Raw genomic sequence first — 24,603 nt, forward strand, 5'->3', positions numbered from 1 at the left:
ATGTCACTCTTTGCCCAGGAGAACTGACACAAGAGAAATTTTCTGTTTTAAAGAATAAAAATATGCAAAAAGTAACTGAGAACATGCTTAAAAGGCCAGGGTATTTTAGCTTGTAATTGAAAGACATAACCTTGGTCAAAATAATTGAACACCTGGGAAATAAGCACTTGTTCCTTAACTCCTTTTGAAAATTGCATTTTCAAATTGCATAAAGAGATTTCTGTTCTGGCTCTATGAAAAAAGCTTGCAGAAGGAAAATTATCCAATCAAAATCAACTAGATAAGCCAGATTGAATTTAAAAAGAAATCTGTTCAAAGGCCTGAGAGAGTTTCTGAAGCAGCCAGGACTTGAGAGACTAGGACCTGGAGAGAAGGAAATACCATAAAAGTGAGCCTAACTCCTGAGTGTTGCTGTTTTCCTCAGGGCCTTTGTTCATCCCTGGCATGAGTCAAAAGGCTGAGAATCCAGACACACAGCAGATATTGAGATACAGAGAAGCTATCAGAGCTTTAGAAGAACTCACAGGAATGAGAAGTGAAACTTCAAGTTTGGGGTTGCCAAGGCAGGCAGGACTGAGAGATCAAGATCTTAGAAGGAGGAATGAGTCAGACAGAAGCAAGCCTAGCACTTCCTGCAGGTTTTTGCCTCAAGACATTTGTTTATAGTGTTGGGTAGAACAAGAAGATACAAAGACAAGGAGAAAGTAGCTGAATATCAGAGCAGAGATTCTCACTGTTTCTCAGTCCTAGGGAGAAAACAAATGGAGGAACCCAAGAGGGAGAAACATGGGTAACAATGCACGCTCTTATTTGTATCTCTGCAGGGCTGTCCCAGAGAAATGCCATTGAGCCAATAATAGAATGTCTCACAAGCACTTCAAAGCAGCCTCAAGACAGCTCATTCTCTAACTAGATTGAGGGGATCTTTCCCTCTACTACTAGCCAGGGGATAGGATTAATGCCCTCTGGAGGAAAAAATATCATCCATAGGCACTATATGTTTTCAAATACGTTATTCAACATTTAATTAAAATTAATTACCAAGAACAAGACCAAGAGGGGAAAACAAAAAAAAAAAAAAAAAAAAAAAAAATACAAGCAGAACTATAGATAATCCAGATATCAGTGTAATTAGTTATGGACTTTAACAGTGATCAAGATGTTGAAAGAAATAGATAACTAAAATAAACTCTTTCATCAAAGATATAAAATCTACAAAAAATAATGAAATGAAAATTGATTCTGCAATTGAAAACCACAATAGTTTAGAACTCACTAGATCACCTTAATAACAGATTAGACACAGCTGAAAAGAGGATTAGTGAGCCAGAAGATGAGCTGGTTGAAAATACTTTCCTGAAACACCAAGAACAAAAAGGATAGAGTCTCCTGAGGCAAAGATTTGCTGAAAGGAGAAACTCAAGTCCCTGAGCATTCAAAAACACAGACTTAAAACATGAGTTATGCTAAATGTTTTAAAATGCAACTTGAGAGCATATAATTTTCAGAGTGAATCATATTAAATATTCTCTTTACTGAGAAATTGAATATAAAAAGAAACCCCTTCCCTCACAGCATTTAAAATAGCCTGGGGTCACTCATTATAAAAAAAGATGAAATATTCAGTTTTGGACAAAGATCTATTTACAGATGGTTGTAAATAAATTGTGCCATTACTGCTTAACACTGGGAAAGTATTAGTGAAAAGTGAGTCTAACTCACTTTTATATAATCTTTTAAATTTTCTTCATTACATACCAGGAATGATACTTATAAGAGTAAAATGTTGCTTTTTCAAAGTTATTTTTGACTTCAGTAAATCTAGCTGGTGCTTACAACATACCCTAGAAGTCAGTGGGAATTACTTCCAATTGTTAACTTCCTTTCTACAGTGGCAATACCATGAACTCAATGGCATTACATATACCGTCACCTATATCACCAAATAAGTTTTCCATTCATTTCTTTCTCTATTTTCTAATGAGGTGAATTGGGTTAATATTGTTGAAATTTCATGACTAAGTCATGTGATTCCTTGTAGTTCTCAGATTCCTGACAATGTGCTTTTTAATATACTCCAGAAATGATACTTTATTTACTTCCATACAATTAAATCTCTTTCTATAGTTGAATTCTAGGATATAATTGTGGGGGAAAAACAAGACCAAAAGGTTCATTAAGGCATTCCCAGTGAAAAACATTGCATTAATTAATTATCTAATCCCTATGTATAGAGAGGTGATTCTCTTTTTTCTCTGGAGAACAAAAAGGCTACCTTGTTATTAATCATTGGGAGTTTGAATATAAGGTGAATTACATAAAGGCAAAGGATTTAAGCAATGGGATATTTGGGTCAAATAATTAATAATACAGAGGAGTGAAGTATATGTGACTTCTATATTATGAACTACAACCATAACTACATGCAACATTTTTACCCTGCAACTCTGTGCCTTGAGATTGGCATTGTGTTCTGGAAGCCTCACTTGGCTGAGCAACTGGGAAATGATCTAAGATAACTAGAGAGGAAACTGGAGTGGAGCCTAGAGGCAAAAACTCCAAAATGGCAGTGAGCAGTGCTGGCCCCAGAAGGTAATTGGTCATTCATTTACCCAATGAACTGAAAAGAACAAAAATGAGTTTCCTTCTGTGATGCAGTCAGGGCACTAGAAAATCTGATTAAATGGCTCAGGATCAAAAGAATGTTAATTGACCAGTTCAACAGAAATTGTTGAAATTAAAAATAAATATACACTTCTTTTTAAGACGGATGACTCAAGATAGAGCTGAACTCCTCTCTCTCTCTCTCTCTCTCTATGTATATATATATATATATATATATATATAAATTCTATTTTTGTTCTTGTGACATGAGTTCAAGACAAATTTCCATCAGGATTGTTTAAGAAATTCATAAGGGTACATTCACTCAGTTACAGGAAAACCGTTGAAAAATTATCAATGTTCAGGGTATGCTAAGTACAAGTATAAAGTTTATTCCTATTTTTCCCCCAAAATTTCAAGTACTTTATAAGCTGTAGAGCTGGAGCAGAGCAGCTCTTCATCCTTAGAAGCAGCTACATCCAGCTGCTGTTGAACTGAGCCTGAATGGGTCATTTCTACTAATGGGCAGATTCAAAGGTGTCTCCATTCAGGTCTTCACCACCACAAAGTTTCCCAATGAGACTCACCACTGCTGTTCACATGCGAGAATCAAGACATAACCTGTCATCGGGAAGGAGACTATGTTAAACAAGGATTTTAGCCCCGCCTTGTGAAGAAATTCCATGTGGATGCTGCAATGCAAAGTAATTCTTCTTAACCATCTGAAATCACAATTGTTCTTCTGGAGACGGCATGGGAAGATATTCCAAAAGTAGGAGCAGAACTTTTTTTGTTACAAACTCCTAGGGTTGTGTTGTTGTTGTTGGTGGTGGTGGTGGTGGTGTGTTTGTGTTTGTGTGCTTGTCTGTTTTGCCTCAAATTATTGTGCCTTTTCTGAGTGGGTATAAATAGGTTCGAGGTTATAGTTTCTATGTGTGCAGAGCTGTTAAACTGGGAAAATCATGGAATGGGGTCAGCAAAAAATGGGGAGGCTATGAATGGAGCTTAAGAACCTGGCAATGTATAACCGGCACCTTGTGGGGAAATGCTTAGCCTGCTTCAGTCAATTTAACCCACATAGGGTGAGAAGGCAACACAGGTGTCCACTGCTGACAGATTACTCTCCCTTGTACTTTTGAGGCAGGGAAAAATTCCAAATGAATTCATGTGGTCAAGTGGAAAGCCATGAACATGCTCAAGAAATCTGTCTCAGTCCTGGAGATTTCAGTTTGAAAATGATGCCTTTCATGGACGGAAATAGCAGCTTTTATGTTCACCAATTATTCTTTTCACCTTTGCACTACAAATTAGCTCCACAATATATACCTAGAAAGACAATTAAGTATATTAATAGATTAAGAGGTTCAGAAAGAAAGTAAAGTAGCAAATAAAAATGGGTGCCATGATTAAACCTAATATAATCTCTTTGTTATAGGGTGATGTAAACACACACACACACAGAGTGTACATTTGGCCTTTGAACAACGGGGCTTTGAACTGTGCAGATTACTTATACATAGATTTCCTTCCACCTCTGCCACCTCTGAGATAGCAAGACTAACCTCTCCTCTTCCTCCTCCTCAGTCGCTCAATATGAAGAGGACGAGGATGAAGCCTTTATGATTATCCTCTTCCACTTCATGAATTGTAAATGTATTTTCTCTTTCTTATGATTTTCGCAATAATGTTTTATTTTATTTAGCTTTACTTTGTTGTAAAAATAAAGTATTACAACACACATAACAAACAAAATGTGTCAATTTACTATTTATGTTATCAGAAAGTCTTCCTGTCAACAGTAGGCTATAGGTTCTTGCAAAGGTAATTGCAGTTTTTCTCATTAAAAGTAATGGTCAGAACCACAGTTACTTTTGCACCAACCTAATATTAGTAGTTAAATTTGGGGGGAGTCAAAAGTTATATACAGATTTTTGATTGCATGAGGTGGGGAGGTGCCCCTAACTCCTGCATTGTTCAAGGGTAAACTGCACAGTCTACTTTTCTTGTGTTAATGGCAGAAGTGGTGCCAGGTAGCCTGTGAAAGAAAGGAGAAGGAATAAACATGCATTTTGAAGAGGAGGGGAAACACTTGCAAGGAAACATTGTTTTACATATTCCAACCACTGTTTGAAAGCTGAGAAGGAGCACTGGGGCGCTGGGAGGGCGGAGAGACCTGCAGTCATTCATCCATTCCCCTTCACAAGAAAAGAAGAGAAGGGGTGAGGTGAGTCCTAAGAACTCCAGTGTCTAATAAGTCAAAAATTCTAAATTATATTAGCAGAGTTCTTAAGACTAATACGTCTATTTAATAAGGATAATGAATGAAAGAGTTTTTTTTAAGTTGCCAAATACTACTTTAGACATTTTCCCTATTAATACAATGGAGCATGTAATCAGAGCTGTCCATGGACTTACAGAAACTAATTGATTGGTTCATCTGTAGGTTTAGAGAGATTATTAATAGCCAATAAAAAGGACTTTTTTTTTTGGTAGAGGAGGAATAGAAGTGAGATCCAAACACAGGTTTATGCCAGAATGTAGAGAAATTTGAATGAAAGGCATTTGGGTAATGTCTTCAGCAGGTGAAAAGGAGGGTCTGGGCTAAGACCGAGACCATGGGAAAGGCAGAGAAAACACTGGGTGTACAGTTGAATTACTTAGCACCCTCTTCAGAGCTAGTGGCTGAATCCTAACTAGCAGAAACTGGCTTAAGCCAAAAGCAAACAACAACAACAAAAAAGATGTGTTAGTTAATATTACTGAAAACTATAGGAGATCCAGAATCTGAAACAGCCCATGAAAAGATAGGAGAGTATATTTATTAAGGCAAGAACTCTGAAGTCAGATTGCCTGCATTTAAATCCCTGAACTGGGTAACTTGGAACATGTTATTTAGCCTTCAGTGACTGACTCCATTTTCTTTCCTCTAAAATGAACATAGGCCGGACACGTTGGCTCACTGCCGATAATCCCAGCACTTTGGGAGGCCAATGTGTATGGATAACTAGGTCAAGAGATCGAGACCATCCTGGTCAATATGATGAAACCCCGTCTCTACTAAAAATGCAAAAATTAGCTGGCCATGGTCGCACAGCCTATAGTCCCAGTTGCTCTGGAGGCTGAGGCAGGAGAATTGCTTGAACCCAGGAGGCGGAGGTTGTGGTGAGCTGAGATTGCGCCATTGTACTCCAGCCTGGGTAACAAGCAAAACTCCGTCTCAAAAAAAAAAAAAAAAAAAATATGAACATAATAACCTCTTCATAGAATTTTTGAAAGAATTAAATAAAGTTAATATTCCAGTAACCTAGGAGAGTGCGGCATATTTGCTATGTTCACATCAGGACTCTTTCTTTCTCATATCTCCTGTCTGCTTTCTTCTAGTTGTCTTCATTCTGACACATTGTTCTCATTTGGTTGCCAGCTGTCAGCTTTCAGCCTATCCTCACAGCAACCCTAGCAGAAACACAACTTTTTCCCAATAGTTATAAGACATTTGACTTATTCTGATTGGACTAATTTGTAAGTCACACTCAAATCCCCAGTGAGAAGGGGAGGATGGCCAGAGTATGCACTAGTCTGACTTGGTAAGTCTGGGTCATTTGCTCATCCTACAGCTAAGAGTTAGGCTCAATTCCATACCAACTCTGTGGAGCAAGAATAGGTTGAATGCTTCTACCCAGGAAAACTGAGAATCAGTTACCAAAAGAGAAGAAATGGATTCTGGGTAGCTTAAAAACAATACATGTATTCCGTAGTTTTGAGAAGGAATACCTGTCATGATTTCATGCAGATTGAGAAGCATTAGGTAAAGACCAAGAAGAGACCTTAAATAATTTCTCAACTAAGCCTCAATTTATGTTATTAGCATTAAAGTTGTCATAATGGTCAAGTTAGAAAAGTTCCTTTGTGATAAGTTTGTATTTTTCCTTAAATTAATAATTTCTACTATTTATTTAGTGCCTGCTCATGACATGCATTGCACCAGATGATTTACTAGTCACTAGCCCTGTAGTCTAACGTAAATTTTGCTATCTTCATTTGAAAGCTCAGGCCTGGCCCATGCACAGAAGCTGGCAGTCAGGACTTAAACATAGGTCCGTTTGAATTTCATGGCAATGGTCTGTCTGCTACATTGCGAGGGGTCCTTTCTTCCTGCTTTGCTTTGCTCTTGGACAAATGATCTCAGAAAGCAACAAGCAGGTCAAGGAGAGAGCTTTGAGGCCAAACACATCCCTAGTGTTTTGAAGTTATTCCACCCAACTATCTTCCTACCTCAGCGAGGCCATAGCCCTATTTTCTGTTGCCAAGAGAGGGATATTATGCCTATTGGTAACTTGGGATGAGGCCCTTTAGAAAGCTGCTAGCACTCTGTCTTTGAATGACAGGGATTTGTAGCCATCTATCACCCGCATTCTAACACAGAGGTGTTGCTTGAAATTTGTACATCTCCTCAGTGCCAGTTCATTGTTGCAACTTCATCTATATCACCCCAGCCTTATCTTCTGAGACCCCTCCCCATTCCCAGCTTCTCTCCACCTCCTCAGGTCTTCTAAGGGCCCACCCTGTGCAAGAAAACATCCTACATTCCTCTACCACATGCTGGCATTTTCCTTCCTCACAATCATGAATTTTGGTTGAATTACAAAACCTAGTCTTTGATTCCAAACATCTTTTCTGTTTTTCAAACATTTTCATAATTAATTATGCAATCAGTAACTAATAATCTACATAATTATGCATGTATCTCAAACAATTAAACATCATACTGAACCAAGATTTTCTACTTTTTTTTTTTTTTTTGAGATGGAATCTTGCTCTGTGGCCCAGGCTGGAGGGCAGTGGTGTGATCTCAGCTCACTGCAACCTCCACTGCCTGGTTTCAAGCAATTCTCCTGCCTTAGCCTCCCAAGTAGCTGAGATTACAGGGACCCACCAGCATGTCCGGCTAATTTTTGTATTTTTAGTAGAGACGTGGTTTCCCCATCTTGGCCAGGCTGGTCTTCAACTTCTGACCTCATGATCTACCTGCCTTAGCCTCCCAAAGTGCTAGGATTACAGGTGTGAGCCACTGCACTTGGCTGCCTTTCTATTTTCTTGTCATTTTTATTCAATGCCCCAAAGCACATAGTCCAAGGAGGGGCACATGACTGACAGTCAATGGATGAAAAGCTTGTTGATTTTTCTAACACAAAAAATGCTAATTTCCTTTCTCTTTTGTTTCTTAGACTGTGACTAAGTTGATTGGGGGCTGTTACACCATTGTTCCATTTCCTCTCACTGCTCGGCTATTGCTCTCCACCAGCATAAAATCAATTAAGGCTGAGTACTGAGTCTTATCTAAAATATTCTGGTGTCATAAAGCAAGGACCTCTTTTATTGCCTTGTCATTTTTCTATAGAGAACAAACTAAACCTACTATTAGAAAGAAAATGTAATCTACTCCAGAAGTTTTCCCAGTATATAAAAAAAATCATAAATTCTCAGTTTTCAGCATTACAATACAACTGCAGTACTCCTAAATTTATGCCTCTGAACAAAAGTACAATTCTCATTCTCTCTTCTCTGTTGCCCTGCTTAATTTACTGTTATTCAATAGCAATTAAAATGATACTCTCATCCTAGTTAGTTGCACCTGAAAATCATTGCATGTTGACAGCTCTGGGAGATGATGTTGGGAGAAAGGGCGCTGTAATATCTAGTCCATATCAGAGCACTGCTCAGACATGATGCCTAAAGAGCAGGGAGAATGAAACCTGCAGAGTAGAAGAGCTCAGGACAAGGAGTTTTGAAAAGGGACAGGTTGAGGCTGCTATCACTACCCATGCCGTCTCTCTTCAGTGGAGCTGAAACAGTAATTGATTTTTGGAGCAGTCCATCTAAGTTTGCACTACCCATTCCAAAGCCTGTCTGAGATTACTTCACTGTCTTATTCACCTGGGAAAGGGAGAAAATGGGTCAGGACATGGAATGCTAAGTCACTAGAGCAAAGACTGAAGTCATGCGCTGTTCTGACCCCAATATTCTGCATAACCCAAGAGAGTCATTCAAGGCTTGATTCTCTCTATCCCTGTGATTACATAGAACACTAACAGCCTTGATATATGTGTGCTGCACTAAGAGTAATGAGACCAGGATTCTGGTCTTGCCTCTGCTCCTCCTTAGCAGTGAAAATGGAGGTAAATCCATTAATCTCATTTACCTTCAGTTTCTGAGGCTGTAAAACTTCTGTGTGTCTCCTGGTTTCATAACAGGGATATACAGGAGTTGTTGCAAATTCAGATGCCTTCAAAGCCACAGAAGTATTTCAGGAAATTCAGTGACTCAAAAACACAAGAGAAGCTTAGAATGAAAATAACTAGAGTACATATACCTGGTCTGAAGACTTTCAGCATTCAAACTCAAGTCTTAGAAATGAACAGTATGTATTTTTAGGTCTCTAGTTTTTGCCTACCTAGACTAGAGAACCTCTTAATCCTCTTCTGCCCAGGTACTCCTTGAACATGAATTCCTGGGATAAGTAGATACCATAGTCTGACCAACTCATCATGTTAGTCCAAGTACCTGACAAAGTGCCTGGGACACTTTGTAGTTGCAAATTATAATTTGTTGAGTGGCTGGCAATTTTCCTCTAATCTTCAACTTTATGAGTTAAATATTTGGTTTTTTTTTAGGCCACTCCCACATTTAACAGCTCTTGGCTTTCATCTATTGAATCATTTTCCTTATGATCCATTCCTTATGCCCTATTCTAAGCCTTAGCTATGAGAAACACAATTGTTTGTAGTTTTATTTGTAATGTTTGAGACAACATCAGCAACAACAATCTTTCTGTAAGCAAAGACAGGACAGCAAAGAAGCCAACAATTAACCATCAGTGGCAGCTGAAAAAGCATATTTAGTCTATTGGAGGTTCTCCACATCTCCTTTTAAGGAGTAGCCCCTTTTCTGTTTTGCCCCTCACTCATATACCACTCTGTTTAAATTCCTAGTTCAATAATCCATTCAGCTCAACAGCTGCTTCTCTTTCTGTTCATCCTCTCTGTAGAGCTGACCCAAACTCTGAGCTATTTCCAAGTTATTTCAAGACGGCTCTCTCAATCAGCTCCTTGGAGAGGTTGCAGAGCAGAGCAGGAGCTCTCTTAAAATTGGGCCAGATTCGCATCATAAACAGCTCCAGGGAAATTTCCCTTATTTACACTCCAACCACACAAAATGCTTACTCTCCCCCTTGCAATTCTCAAATGTTTGCTAGCTGATTGCAATATTCTCTTTCTATAAAAGCTCAAAGGTCTTCCATGAAATCCACTTCAGCAAAAAACTTAAAGTCCAATATCAGGAATATAGAAAGGACTCTCTTACACTGTAAGTGAACAATGAGTATTACATATTTTACAGGTGAGATATATTTCTTCTGTGAGTGCAAATGCACCCTATTTTCAGAATTGGAGTCATTGAAGGAATTTTCTTTTTAGCATTTGCCTTCACTTAAGGCCCAGAGTGATAAACAGAGTAGGCTAATGATATCCTGGAGGAGAAAAAGTCTCAGAAATGTAGCTGCTTGTCTTTCCACCTTGGAATTTCTCCTTTCTTTGCCTGTAAGTAACCAAGATGTGTTTTACACAATTACCTTGTGTTTAGCAGGCTGCAAAGGATATGAGAAACCTGGGAACATCATGGCCTGTTCCTTTCCCTAAAGTGAATGAAAACTGTTTCCTTTCCCTAAATTGAACTAAGACATATGTGATGTCTTAGTTCTGGCTGCTATACAAATTATCATGGACTAGGTGGCTTAAATAACTGAAATTTATTTCTTAAAGTTGTAGAGACTGGGAAATCCAAGATCAAGGTGCCAGGAGATCTAGTGTATGGTGAGAACCCACTTCTTGGTTCGCAAATGGTCATCTTCTCGTATCCTCATATGATGGAAAGCATAGAGACATGGCAACCCCTCATGACTCTTTTTTAAGGCTACTAACCCCATAATGAGGGTGCCATCCTCATAAACTCACTTAAAGCTAATCACTTTTGAAAGACCCCACCTCCTAGTACCATCATATTGGGGTTTTGTTAGGGATATAAACATAAACATTCAGCCCATAGCACATGGTAAACATTCTAGGAAAGGAAGATATTTCTGAGGATGGGAACAGTGGGGATCTTTTAGACCAGAGAGAATTTCAGCTGGACCATGAAGTATGCATAGGATCTAAATGGAGGGAGGCAGACATGAGTAGGCAGAAAGTAGGGATGTATTTCGATAGTAAAAAGACCAATTTGACCATATGGGAGGCTTTATGCTGTAACCAAACAGCGATACAATAGATTCGAGCAGGTAGGAGGGAATATGTTTAGGCTAACTTCAAAGGCCAGGCAAAGCAGTTAAGACCTGATGCATCAGGCAAAGACTGAAGAAATATCTTGAAGACAGCAGCGACATTAAGAGAGAATAGCTGTGTATAGTTGGAAATGGGCCCACTTTTGAAACTGGAAATATGGCCAGTTTCATCTATCTTAAGGTCCTCCCGCCATTCACACCCCTCGCTTTTTAAAATTCACGACAAGAGAGATTGTTGAATCACCAGTCTGTTGAACTGTTTTGTTTTATTTTATTTTGCCAGGATAACATCAGAATGGTTACACCAGTGAAAATAAGGTGTTCCTGGAAGTTTTAGTTTTCTAGGTAATCTCTTCCCATCGTGAATAGTGTCTGATACTATCCAGTGATGTTGAAGTTAGAAAACCTCTTTTTTTACTGAAATGCTCTTTCAGATTCTATGTCATATTTGTGTTTTCTTAGTTCTTTAATCCAATTCTCAGTATTTGTACCTGTCAATTTGGTTAAATACGCTGACCTTTCAAAGTGTTGGGAAGAATCAGTGACATAAGCCTATGAATGTATTTTGCCTAATGTAAGAAGTCACTATTATGTAGTTTCCAACCTTGCCTCAGAAAATTAAAGTCTCCCTCTGTGTGTACCTGTAGGTCTTGGATGGTAAGAAATGTAAGAAGGTAATAAAACTACATCTGAGTCATGGCCTGGTGTTCTGATGACTCACTCAGTCCTTCAGTATTAGAGAGCTCACAGAATTATGTGGACACAGTGTCCATGGCGTGCTATTACAATAAAGGAAGGGTCTTATGTAGGATTCCCTCCAAGTCTATTCTGGGAAATTGATGGGGCTGCTGGCAGGTTACTTAGTGTTTCATGAAACATGAGTAAGGAAGTGAAGAAAGTGGACTGTAATCAATTAAGAATGTGTTAATGAGCAGGTATCCACTATGGGCAATTAAGGGCCCTCCCTGCTGGGCCCCTCTCTTCAGTCTATAAATGTATTTCAGTATTTCCACACAAAAGATGGGAAGCTAGGGCATTTACCCACTGACTCAAGTCCCTTATGTGTTGCCATTATCCCTGGAGGTGCTACCCCCAGTCATTCTAGCAGCCATGATTGCTGACCAGTTCACAGCCCTAGAGTCACCCACACTTAGAGACATGGGCCTTGTAGGGGAGGCTGCCCACGTGTGCAGACATTATGATCTCCACTATAGTTGAATTCAGAGGAGGGCTGAGGGGACATGAGATATCAACAGCTTCTGCTATAAAAAGTGCAATTTGTTTAAACATGGAAAGTGGCATTATCACAGAAAATAAATGGAATCACAAAGAAGTTAATCAAAGGAAGGTTTTCATAAATGTAGCTGGAAATGGATGGTAAGATTAAGATTGCATAGTATTTTGGCTATGAAACCTGAGAACCACTGACATACTGTCTTCAGCTTACTCAGAGTCCCACTGGCAACAAGGACAGGGTAAAGAACAGTTCGTAATACCTAAAGTTTAACTCTCTGTCAAAAAAAAATCTGACTAGCTTAGGGAAAATAGTGGCTTAGCAGTTCCAATTAGATCAGTTAGAATTTATTATTTCATAAAGTTAGATACTTATGCCTATGATAAATTTTATTAAACCTTTAAACAGACACTTCTTTTATTTTTAATTTTTTTTGTTTGTTTTATTCTGCTTGGAAGACCCTTCATAGAAGCTTCTACCCCTCATCCTAAATTATTTTTCTTTTTCTTTTTTTTTTTTTTAATTTTTTATTGCATTTTAGGTTTGGCGGTACATGTGCAGAACATGCAAGACAGTTGCATAGGTACACACATGGCAGCATGTTTTGCTTCCTTTCTCCCCTTCACCCACATTTGGCATTTCTCCCCAGGTTATCCCTCCCCACCTCCCCCTCCCACTGGCCCTCCCCTTTTCCCCCCAATAGACCCCAGTGTTTAATACTCCCCTCCCTGTGTCCATGTGTTCTCATTTTTCATCACCCACCTATGAGTGAGAATATGCGGTGTTTCATTTTCTGTTCTTGTGTCAGTTTGCTGAGAATGATGTTCTCCAGATCCATCCATGTCCCTACAAATGACACAAACTCATCATATCTGATTGCTGCATAATATTCCATGGTGTATATGTGCCACATTTTCCCAATCCAGTCTATCATCGATGGGCATTTGGGTTGATTCCAGGTCTTTGCTATTGTAAACAGTGCTGCAATGAACATTCGTGTGCATGTGTCCTTATAGTAGAACGATTTATAGTCCTTTGGATATATACCCAGTAATGGGATTGCTGGGTCAAATGGAATTTCTATTTCTAAGGCCTTGAGGAATCGCCACACTGTCTTCCACAATGGTTGAACTAATTTACACTCCCACCAACAGTGTAAAAGTGTTCCTTTTTCTCCACATCCTCTCCAGCATCTGTTGTCTCCAGATTTTTTAATGATCGCCATTCTAACTGGCATGAAATGGTATCACAATGTGGTTTTGATTTGCATCTCTCTGATGACCAGTGATGATGACCATTTTTTCGTATGATTGTTGGCCTCATATATGTCTTCTTTCGTAAAGTGTCTGTTCATATCCTTTGCCCAATTTTGAATGGGCTTGTTTGATTTTTCCTGTAAATCTGTTTGAGTTCTTTGTAAATTCTGGATATCAGCCCTTTGTCTGATGGTTAAACTGCAAAAATTTTTTCCCATTCTGTTGGTTGCCGATTCACTCTAGTGACTGTTTCTTTTGCTGTGCAGAAGCTGTGGAGTTTGATTAGGTCCCATTTGTCTATTTTGGCCTTTGTTGCCAATGCTTTTGGTGTTTTGTTCATGAAGTCCTTGCCTACTCCTATGTCTTGGATGGTATCAATCATGATCAAGTAGGATTCATCCTGGGGATGCAAGGCTGGTTCAACATACGCAAGTCTATAAACATAATTCACCACATAAACAGAACAAAAACAAAAACCACATGATTATCTCAATTGACGCAGAGAAGGCATTTGACAAAATTCAACAGCCCTTTATGCTAAAAACCCTCAATAAACTCGGTATCGATGGAACATATCTCAAAGTAATAAAAGCTATTTATGACAAACCAACAGCCAATATCATACTTAATGGGCAAAAACTGGAAGCATTCCCTTTGAAATCCGGCACTAGACAAGGATGTCCTCTTTTACCACTCCTATTCAATATAGTACTGGAAGTTCTAGCCACAGCAATCAGGCAAGAAAAAGAAATAAAGGGTATTCAAATTGGAAAGGTGGAAGCCAAATTGTCTCTATTTGCAGATGACATGATAGTATACCTATAAGACCCCATCACCTCAGCCCCAAAACTCCTGAAACAGATAAGCAACTTCAGCAAAGTCTCAGGATATAAAATCAATGTGCAAAAATCACAAGTCTTCCTCTACACCAATAACAGACTTAAAGAGAGCCAAATCAAGAACGAACTGCCATTCACAATTGCTACAAAAAGAATAAAATACCTTGGAATACAACTCACAAGGAACGTAAGGGACCTCTTCAAGGAAAACTACAAACCACTGCTCAACGAAATCAGAGAGGACACAAACAGATGGAGAAACATTCCATGTTCATGGTTAGGAAGAATTAATATCATAAAAATGGCTATACTGCCCAAAGTAATTTACAGAATCAATGCTATTCCCATCAAGCTACCATTGACTTTCTTCACAGAACTGGAAAAAACCACCATGAACTTCATATGGAACCAAAAGAGAGCCCGCATAGCCAAGTCAATTCTAAGCAAAAAGAACACAGCGGGGGGCATCACACTACTGGATTTCAAACTATACTACAAGGCTACAGTAATAAAAACAGCATGGTACTGGTACCAAAACAGAGATATAGACCAATGGAACAGAACAGAGGCATCGGAGGCAACACAACATATCTACAACCATACAATCTTTGATAAACCCGACAAAAACAAGCAATGGGGAAATGATTCCCTGTTCAACAAAGGGTGTTGGGAAAACTGGCTAGCCATGTGCAGAAAGCAGAAACTGGACCCCTTCCTGACACCTTACACTAAAATTAACTCCAGATGGATTAAAGACTTAAACATAAGACCTGGCACCATAAACAGACACTTCTTAGATAAGCAGTAATACGACAAGGGGGGAAAAACCTAGAATAGGTGCCAAATGTTTTCATGTAAGTTTCTGTAAGAAGAATTGAAAGAAAGGTCAAAATATTTACATTGGGAAGGGCACGAAAACCAAAGAATATACAAGTACCACAGATCTAAAGGAAAAATCTCAAGGGCCCAAGTCTAAAGTAGTTTATCCAAAAGGCACGTGCCTTTGCATAATAGCCTAAGATAATGTGTGAACCAGAATTACAATCTGGATTAAAGTCCACAGCAAACAAGCTATAAAGATGGAAGAAAAGAAGGAAAAAAGGAGTGAAGGAGGAAGGAAGGGAGGAAGGGAGGAAGGGAGGGAGGGAGGGAGGGAAGGAAGGAAGGAAGGAAGGAAGGAAGGAAGGAAGGAAGGAAGGAAGGAAGGAAGGAAAGGGGAGAACAGAGAAGAAGTCAAAGAAGGGAAAACCAAGAAAGTAAGGAGAGAAGGCGAGAATTAGGGAAGCAAATAGAAAGAGAGAAAACTCTTAGAGGGCAGCAAATACATTTTATGAACATGCCTTACCCTTAGGAGCATCTATAGCTCATATTTTAATATCAAGTTAATTAATTTTATCACTTAAAGATTGATTGCCTGTCTAATTAATTAGCTAATTACTTGATCTAACCGTCCATTCAGACAAAGTAATAATGGTGACAGTTCTATCTAGACACTGCCTGATTTTTGCCAAGATCAATGTTTGGGAAGTCATTCCACAGCAAAATCCCAGTGCACAGTGTTGATGGAGTTCACGTTTGTTCTGAAGGTAAGAGACATTTGGACTTTCCTCACCTGGCACCTTCTTTTCCAGTTGGCATTGGGTTCAATTACTGGCCAACGTTTCCAAAGTTAGGTGAAAGTTACAACACCGGGACAGAACTTTGCAATTTTATTTAACCACTATTTCTAAACTATAATAATTTCCACAGGTAGTCAATATAAAATAGAGATATTTTACATTTTTCAAAAAATGTCTTTGCAATTTTATGTCTTTAAAATAGTAAGTATGATGGTCAGTTTTATTTGTCAAGTTGAGGGGTATTTTTTTGAGTAAGATTTAATGCAGTCAACTTTGGGTAAAGCAGGTTACCTGCCATAATGTAGGTGAATTCATTCAGTAAGTTGAAGACCTGAATTTATCCAAAAAAGTGACCTACCCAAGCAAGAGGGGATTTCCAGAAGACTACATTTGGACTTCATTGGCATCACTGTCTTTCCTAGGTCTTGAGACTGCCAGCTCATACTACAGATTTCGCCTTGCCAGAGTCCATAAATACGAGCCAATTCCTTTCAACTCTCTCTCTTTTTGTTTGTCCATTTGACTCTCTCTAAGTGTGTGTGTGTGTGTGTGTGATAATACATCTCTTATACATTCTGCTTCTCCGAAAAACCCTGACTGATACTGTAAATTTACATTTTATACTTTAAGCACATTTCAATTAAATTAAAACTTCAGTTTCTTAGTTGCCCCAGCCACATTTTAAGTGCTTAATACTCATAGGTGAGTAGTGGCTACATAATGGTCGAGAGAAAGCATTGACAAAATTTTTCTATAAAGGACAAGATGGTAAATATTTTACGCTTTCTAGGTCATATGATTTCTGCTGCAACTGCTAACTGTACAATTGCAGACCAGATGCAGCTTTGGATAATATGCAAATAAATGGGTGTGACTGTGGTTCAATAAAATTTATTTACAAAATCTGACAGGAAGCCGCATTTGTCCTAGCCAACTGTAGCTTGCCAGCTAATGCTCTAAAAGAATTCAAGCAATTGGCTGGGCGCAGTGGCTCACGCCTATAATCCCAGCACTTTGTGAGGCTTATGAGGTCAGGAGATCGAGACCATCCTGGTCAACATAATGAAACCCCATCTCTACTAAAAATACAAAAATTAGCTGGGCATGGTGGCACACGCCTGTAGTCCCAGCTACTCAGGAGGCTGAGGCAGGAGAATTGCCTGAACCCAGGAGGCGGAGGTTGCGGTGAGCCGAGATCACGCCATTGCACTCCAGCCTGGGTAACAAGAGTGAAACTCGGTCTCAAAAAAAAAAAAAAAAAAAAAGAATTCAAACAATTTTTTTGGCTTTATAATTCTATGATTTAAAGATGGCTTTTGCATTTCATTAAATAAATACTTGTCCTGAAAACTATCCTTTCAAAGTCCCACACAATTTTATTAGGTTTATCTTCTTTTATTGAATATCAAATAGACTAAACATTTATAAAGACTAATGAAGTCTACTTGTATATAAATAATTTAGAGCATTTAGAAATGCTAACATACTCAAGAATATTGTTTTATAATAAATAGACCTACTAATTCCATCAATAATCTGAGTGTTGAAATTTCAGGTCAGATAAATGGGTTCTAGATAAACTTAATCAAGGAATGGTCTGGGAAAGGACAAACAGTCTTAGCAAGATGGACATTGTATATGAGCATTAATTTTATCTGTTTTTCCTAACTTTTATTATAATGTGTTTGTAGAATATTTAAAATTTTTTACATTGCTTACATTACATATCTATTGGACAGTAAAGGAAATACTCATATAGTTTCATATGCACCTAGTCAGTTTGCATGGCGTCTGTATTTATTTTACAAGCTCATGGAGAGCTGACACAAATTCAAGAGGCATGTGACTTACAGTTATCTGTAATTTGGTTGTTCTTGCTCCTGTTGTTTTATTTTTTTCTCAAATCAGGGAAACAAAAATTATCTGAGAAGTGTCATCCTGGAAAGAACTGAATTAATTTTTAATCAGTTAATTGAATATATATTTATTTTATATCTAACTGTATATATATAATAAATTATATATGCCTTATATATAATGGACTATACTTTATTAAAGACATCTGACTGTAAAAAGCCATGATCTTTAATCTAAGGCATACTTTATGCCTTTATTTCATACTTTCACTATAAATTTCTCCAGATTGTCATTTTTACATTTCAAATTTAGTATATTAAGGTATATTAAATATAATAATATCAATTCATTTTAAATAAACAGTTTGACTCACATTGGCATATGAATATACTGATGCGACCATTACCCCATCAAGATATATAGGTTAGGCATAATTGTAGAGAGTCTCCCCCTTTCCCATGGAGATTCTCATCTCCTGGCTATTCAATCAAACACTAATCAGGCACTTCTGTGAAGGGCCTTTGCAGATGTAATTAATGTTAGTAATCAGCTGAGGGAGCTTCACTTGGATTAACAGGTGGGCCCAATTCAATCACAGAAGCCCTTAAAAGTAGAAGAGGAACTCGGAACAGGAAGTCAGAGAACCGAAGTATGGGAAAGACTTAACCTAGCTCTTACATCTCGAAGATTCAACAAAGATTTTCTTGAAGGAGGGAGTCATAAGACACATAATGCTTCTTGAAGCTGAGAATGACCACTATCTGGCAGCCAGCAAGTAAATGGGACTTTATTCCTACAGTTGCCTGATACTGAATTCTTCTGAAAATTTGAATTGACTTGGAAGTGAATTTATCCTCAGGGCTTCCAGAGAAAAAACACAGCCTTGCCAAAACCTTGATTTCAGTCTCATGAAATGTGGAGTAGAGATTTGGATAGCCATGTCATACCTACACAACTGTGAAATAAGTAACTGTTGCTTTATTTTGCTGCATTTGTGATAATTTCTGTCAATAATTGCAGGAAAATAATACAATATAGAGTACTTTTCTCTCTGTCTTGCTCCATGGTAATAATTCTATTTCACCTCTGTCTAAGGCAACCACTGTTCTACTTTGCTTCACTTCAGGTTAATTTTATTTTAAAAATATTTCTTATAATGAAATTACATAGTATGCATATTTAGCTATTTGACTTGATTACTTGACATATTTACTTTGAACTCCATTCATTACATGTATTTCTTTTTATTGCTAAGTAGTATTTTGCGGTATGATTATATCACAGTTTTATCTATTTATTTGTTGATGAACGCTTGTGTTGTTTTCAGTGTTTGATTCTATCAAAGCTTCAATGAACATTCATGTTAAAATCTTTTTATGGACACAGAATATCTATCTCTTGGGAAAATATCTTGTGGTGGAAGTGCTATGTCATATAGTTAACTTTTAAGCAAGTGATAAACTGACTTTTACAATAGTCCTGTCATTTTACACGCTCGTCAGCCAAGTATTAAAAAAAAAAACCTCAGTAGCTCTATACCCTTGCCAATGCCTAGTATGTTGATCTTATGTTTAATTTTAGCCATGTAGTGGGAATGAGGAAAATATACTGTAAAAATTATCTTAACTTACATTTTCCTGATGACTGATGATGTTGAATAGCTTTTTTAATACACATAGGCCTTTTTTGCATGTCCTTCTGTGAAATTTCTGTTCAAATATTTTGCCAATTTGTAGTTGTTGGTTTGTTTCTCATAGGTGCAATGTAAGAGTTTGTATTCAAAATAAAATCTTCTGCCAATTATATCTAAAATGCAAGTATTTTCTTCCAGTCTGTATTGCATTGTTTTATTTTTCTTAACCATAATCTTAATGAGCAGACTGTTGCCTATACCAAGGTTGCAAATAATTTCAGATATTTCTACTTAGAGATTGTATAGCATTAGTTTCTGCATTTAGTTCTATGACCTACTTCAAATCAATTTTGTTATCAAGGTAAGGTAGGTGTTACGTTTCTTTGTTTTGTTTTTTTCCTCTGAGTTCCAGATGTTCCACTTTTTTTTTCCCATTAAAGTAACTTGGCAAATTTATTAAAAATCAGCTGGCAATATAAGTTTGATTCTTTTTTCTGGATTCTGTTTGTTTCATTGATCTACATGTCTAACAATAGCACACAGTTTATATTAGCATAGCATTATAACAAGTCTTGGAACCAAGTATGGTGTTTTGCTTCTTTCACCTGTGTTGAGACTATTTTGCCTATTTTAGATCCTTCTGTACACATTTTAGAACCATATTCCAATATCTACAAGTTGAAGTTTTAATAAGGATTGTGGTGAATCTACACATTAGAAAAAAATCTAACATTTTCATAATTTCAAATCTTTCTAGCCATGAAAATATTATTCCTTTGTTTATCTGATCTTTCCTTTTGCTCATCAATGTTTTGAAGGACTTTTTGGTACAGATACTGCAAATATTATTTTCTTCTAAATATTTATACTTTTTTTTACTTTTTAATCTTCTAAATATTTATAGCATATGGAAGTTTAATTTCTGTTTGTTTATAAACTAGATATTCTTCTAATTTATTAAATTTACTTTTATCTATTATCCTTGGAGATTGCTTGACGTTTTATTTCCACATGATTGTCAAATGCAAATAGGACACTTTACATACCCTACTCAAAAAGAAATCTATGTATAGTTTATTTGTTTTCCCTTATGGTACCAGCTAGTATATGTAGTATAATGTTGAATGGAAGTGAAAAGGGGATATTCATGCATTTTTCCCCCTGGAATTTAGAGAAAAACATTTGGTTTTCACCAACTAGGATGTTATCTTTAAGTTCTTATGGATACCCTTTTCCTGACTGAAAATTTTTCTTCTATTTCTAGTGTGCAGAAAGGTTTCTCATTAACCAGTAGTGATTTTTACCAAATGCCTATTCAATTATTACATCTCTCATTTATTTTATTGTAAATTGCATTAATTGGCTTTCTGCCTGTTAATTGAATCTTACATTCCTGGGACAAACACTGGTTTATGTTTTTATTTTTACATACTGCTGAATTTGATTTGTGATTTTCTTTTTTTCTTTCTTTCTTTTCTTTTTTTTGAGACAGAGTTTCACTCTTGTTACCCAGTCTTGAGTGCAATGGCGTGATCTTGGCTCACCGCAACCTCCTCCTCCTCCTGGGTTCAGGCAATTCTCCTGCCTCAGCCTCCTGAGTAGCTGGTATTACAGGCACGCACCACTATGCCCAGCTAATTTTGTATTTTTAGTAGAGACGGGGTTTCACCATGTTGACCAGGATGGTCTTGATCTCTTGACCTTGTGATTCACCTGCCCCAGCCTCCCAAAGTGCTGGGATTATAGGCGTGAGCCCGGCCAGGATTTTTTTTTTTTTAAGTAGATTTCCTTAAGTTTCTTGTAAATTCTGGATATTAGCCTTTGTCAGATGGGTAGATTGAAAAAATTTTCTCCCATTCTGTAGGTTGCCTGTTCACTCTAATGAGAGTTTCTTTTGCTATGCAGAAGCTCTTTAGTTTAAGTAGATCCCATTTGTCAATTTTGGCTTTTGTTGCAATTGCTTTTGGTGTTGTAGTCATCAAGTCTTTGCCCATGCCTATGTCCTGAACAGTACTGCCTAGGTTTCCTTCTAGGGATTTTATGGTTTTAAATCTTATGTTTAAGTCTTTAATCCATCTTCAGTAAATTTTTGTATAATGTGAAAGGAAGGGGTCCAGTTTGAGTTTTCTGCATATGACTAGTCAGTGTTCCCAACACCATTTATTATAAATAGAAAATCCTTTCCTTATTACTTCCTGTTGCCAGGGAACTCATCATTCAAATCTGAGCGAGTGGGGCGACTGCAAAGACGGGCACGAGTGACAGATCTGCGCAGGAAGGGCAACCTTACGGGATTCCCGTGACAAGATATGCGCTCCAGACACCCGCTGACAATACGGAGTCGGGGGCAAAATATACGCACCAGGCACCTGCGAGCAATGGCGGCGGGGGAGGGAATGGGGTAGAAGGGGTGCCTGATAGGTACTGGAAAGAGAGGCGCGTGCACAAAGGACGCCAGACGTTAATGGTTTGGCCGGCAAGGTTCGCGCACAAGGCACCTGATGGCAATAGAAGGGGCGGCACGCCCGAGCGCGCGCAGTGTACTGTATGGAGAGGTGCGCGCACTAAGGACCTGGGACCTTAACGGATCGACACGGCAAGGTATGCGTACAAGGCAGCTACTGACAACCGTGGAATTGGGGGCGGAGTAGAGAGCGGCGCGTGCCCTAGGTACTGGAGGGAGAGGCCAGCACAAAGGGCTCGGAATCTTAATGGATTGGCGTGGCAAGGCACGTGCACAAGGCACCTGCTGGCAAGGACGGGAAAAGGGGGGGTCCAGGGCTGAGCGCTCATAATAAGTACTGGAGACAGAGGCCCGCTCACAACGGACCCGGGACATTAAGAAATTGGTGCGGCAAGGTATGCGCAAAAGGCACCTGCTGGCAATGGGGGTCGGGGGAGAGCCGAGGCGGGAAGAGAGGGGCGCACAGTCGACCAGATATCTCAGACTACAAGTGTGGGACACTACACCCGGCCAATGTTTTGTATTGTTGGCCTTGGCCCCAATTGTGCCCAGGTGCTGATGGAGCACCTGGGGTGTGTGAGCCCTGCTGCCAGGGCCTGGTTGGGGGTGGGGGTGGGGGGTGGTGTGTGCTTCAGGAGCTGTCCATGGTTCTGAAACGATGCCGGCTGAGGCGCCGGCTGTGAATGGGCAAGTGAGCCTGTCAGTAGTGCTGCAGAGGTCTTGGGCCCCGGCAGTGGCGGCAGCGGTGCCTAGGAGGCCGGCAGCTTGAAGACCACCAGGAATGCTTCTTGGAGGAAGTAACCCTTGAGGTGGGGAGGGTTTTCCAGGAAGGGAGACGATAGCATGAGCAAAAGCTTAGAGATACTAATAATCGTAGACTGATAATCATGGCCTGGTGCGTGCGCCTTTTCACGCCAATCGGTTAAGATTCCGAGCCCTTTGTGCTCGCCTCTCCCTCCAGTACCTATCAGGCGCCCCTTCTACCCCGCGCAATCCCTCGCCGCCATTGCTCTCAGGACGCTCAGAGTCCAGCTGTCAAGAGTTCAACGGTCCAAAAATAGCCACTGCTCCCAGCAGCGGTTACCTGGGCACTCTGTGCCCTTTATCCCTGTCCCGGTCCCTTCTCGGGGCCAAGGACCCAGCAGTAGGACTCAGTTTCCTTAAGCCTGCTGCCCGCATCTCTCACTTCATTGGCTTGTGGGATCTCTCCGTTGCTCCTGCCCTGGACGGAGTAGCAACCTTCCTACCCAGACACTTGTAATCAGCCTGGTGTCGAAACAACTCCAAGGATTTACTCTTCAAGCCCTGTCTTCTGTACAGCGATCCTGCCTTCAATTTGAGGCCCAGGTACCGCAGCAAGCCAGTGCCCTAAGGACTCTCAGAGAGGCCCTGGAGAAGGTAATCGCCTTTTTGTGGCCCAGAACAGGCAGCTCTACCCCACACTCCCATCCAGAGATCATGTAGAGGGCCCTCATGGGGAGTGGAGCAGGGATGCCTAAGCAGGAAAAAAAACCCAGAGTCCAAGAAAAGCTTGATGATCAGAAAGGGGGCCCTGAGGGCACCAGGGAGGCAGGGTCTGCATTTAGACCCCTGCGGGACAGTGGAGGCCTCTCTCCCTTTGTACCCAGGCCCGGGCCCCTGCAGAGAGATCTCCATACCCAGAGGTCAAAAATGCCATCTGACAAGAAATCCCAGCCCTCCGGGATGAGCTACTGCCGCAACTCCATCTCCAGTTCCTACAGCTCCACAGGAGGCTTCCCGTGGGTAAAGAGGGGGAAGGGGCCAGCCTCATCCCACTGCCAGCTGCCCCTCACTTCTTCAAAGGCGGTGACTGAGGTCAGCCCTCAGGCTGTCTCTCAGGGTCAGGCCCAGTGTGAAAAGGCAGCAGATTTAGCACCTGAAGAGAAACTGGCCCCCAGGAGTGGCTCCCCGACATCTCAGGCCTCTAGGCCTCATAGACGAAAGTACCCTCTGCTGCGATGCAGGCGAGGGGAGCCTCTGAGGCTGCCATCTCCCTTACAGCTGGGATTCAGGGTCACCGCTGAAGACCTGGACCTGGAGATAAAGGCCGAAATCATGTGCCTTAATTGTGCACTGCAGGGTGAGGAAAAGTCCCTCTGGGAGTGCAGAGCCTCACTGCTGTCCCATGCTTTGGGACCAGCAACAGGGATGTCTTCTCTGCCTGCTGTCCCTAAAGCATCCAGCACAGAGGCACAGCAAGAGAGACGCAAGTCCCAAGATGGCCTGGACCCCGTGGCCCTCCAAGCATCTGCTGCAGGGTCCCCTTCTAGACCTCCTGTGTTTGGGAGGAACTGCAGGTCAGCAGGTCGCCTGTTATCCTCCTCAGACACCCTTCCTGCCACCTCTGCACATTCCCAGGACTCAGCCCAGGCCTCATTGTCTGCTCCAACACAGCCAGACCAGGGCACCACAACACACTTAGCTGCAGGGGCTTCCTTACCCACCACTTCCACCTCGAGCCACCGCACCAAAAGAAAGTCGACCTGGGCTGCAGACCTGGCTGGGGGCCTTCCTGACCCATCTTCTGCCTCTCCCATCACCACCCTGGCCAGACAGAGGGTCAGTGATTTCACTGTACTACAGAAACTTGATGCTATCGCTGCAGCCATTACCCAGCACAAACCTGTGTTCCTTCATGGACAGCAGCAAGGAACCCGCACCTTGAAGCGGTTTCATCCATATTTCCGTTCAGTTGCTTCAGGTGCAGCCCAGGCCTCATCTGTTCCAACACAGCCAGCGCA

Source organism: Callithrix jacchus, chromosome 14, assembly GCF_049354715.1.
Source record: "Callithrix jacchus isolate 240 chromosome 14, calJac240_pri, whole genome shotgun sequence".
NCBI lineage: Eukaryota > Metazoa > Chordata > Mammalia > Primates > Cebidae > Callithrix > Callithrix jacchus.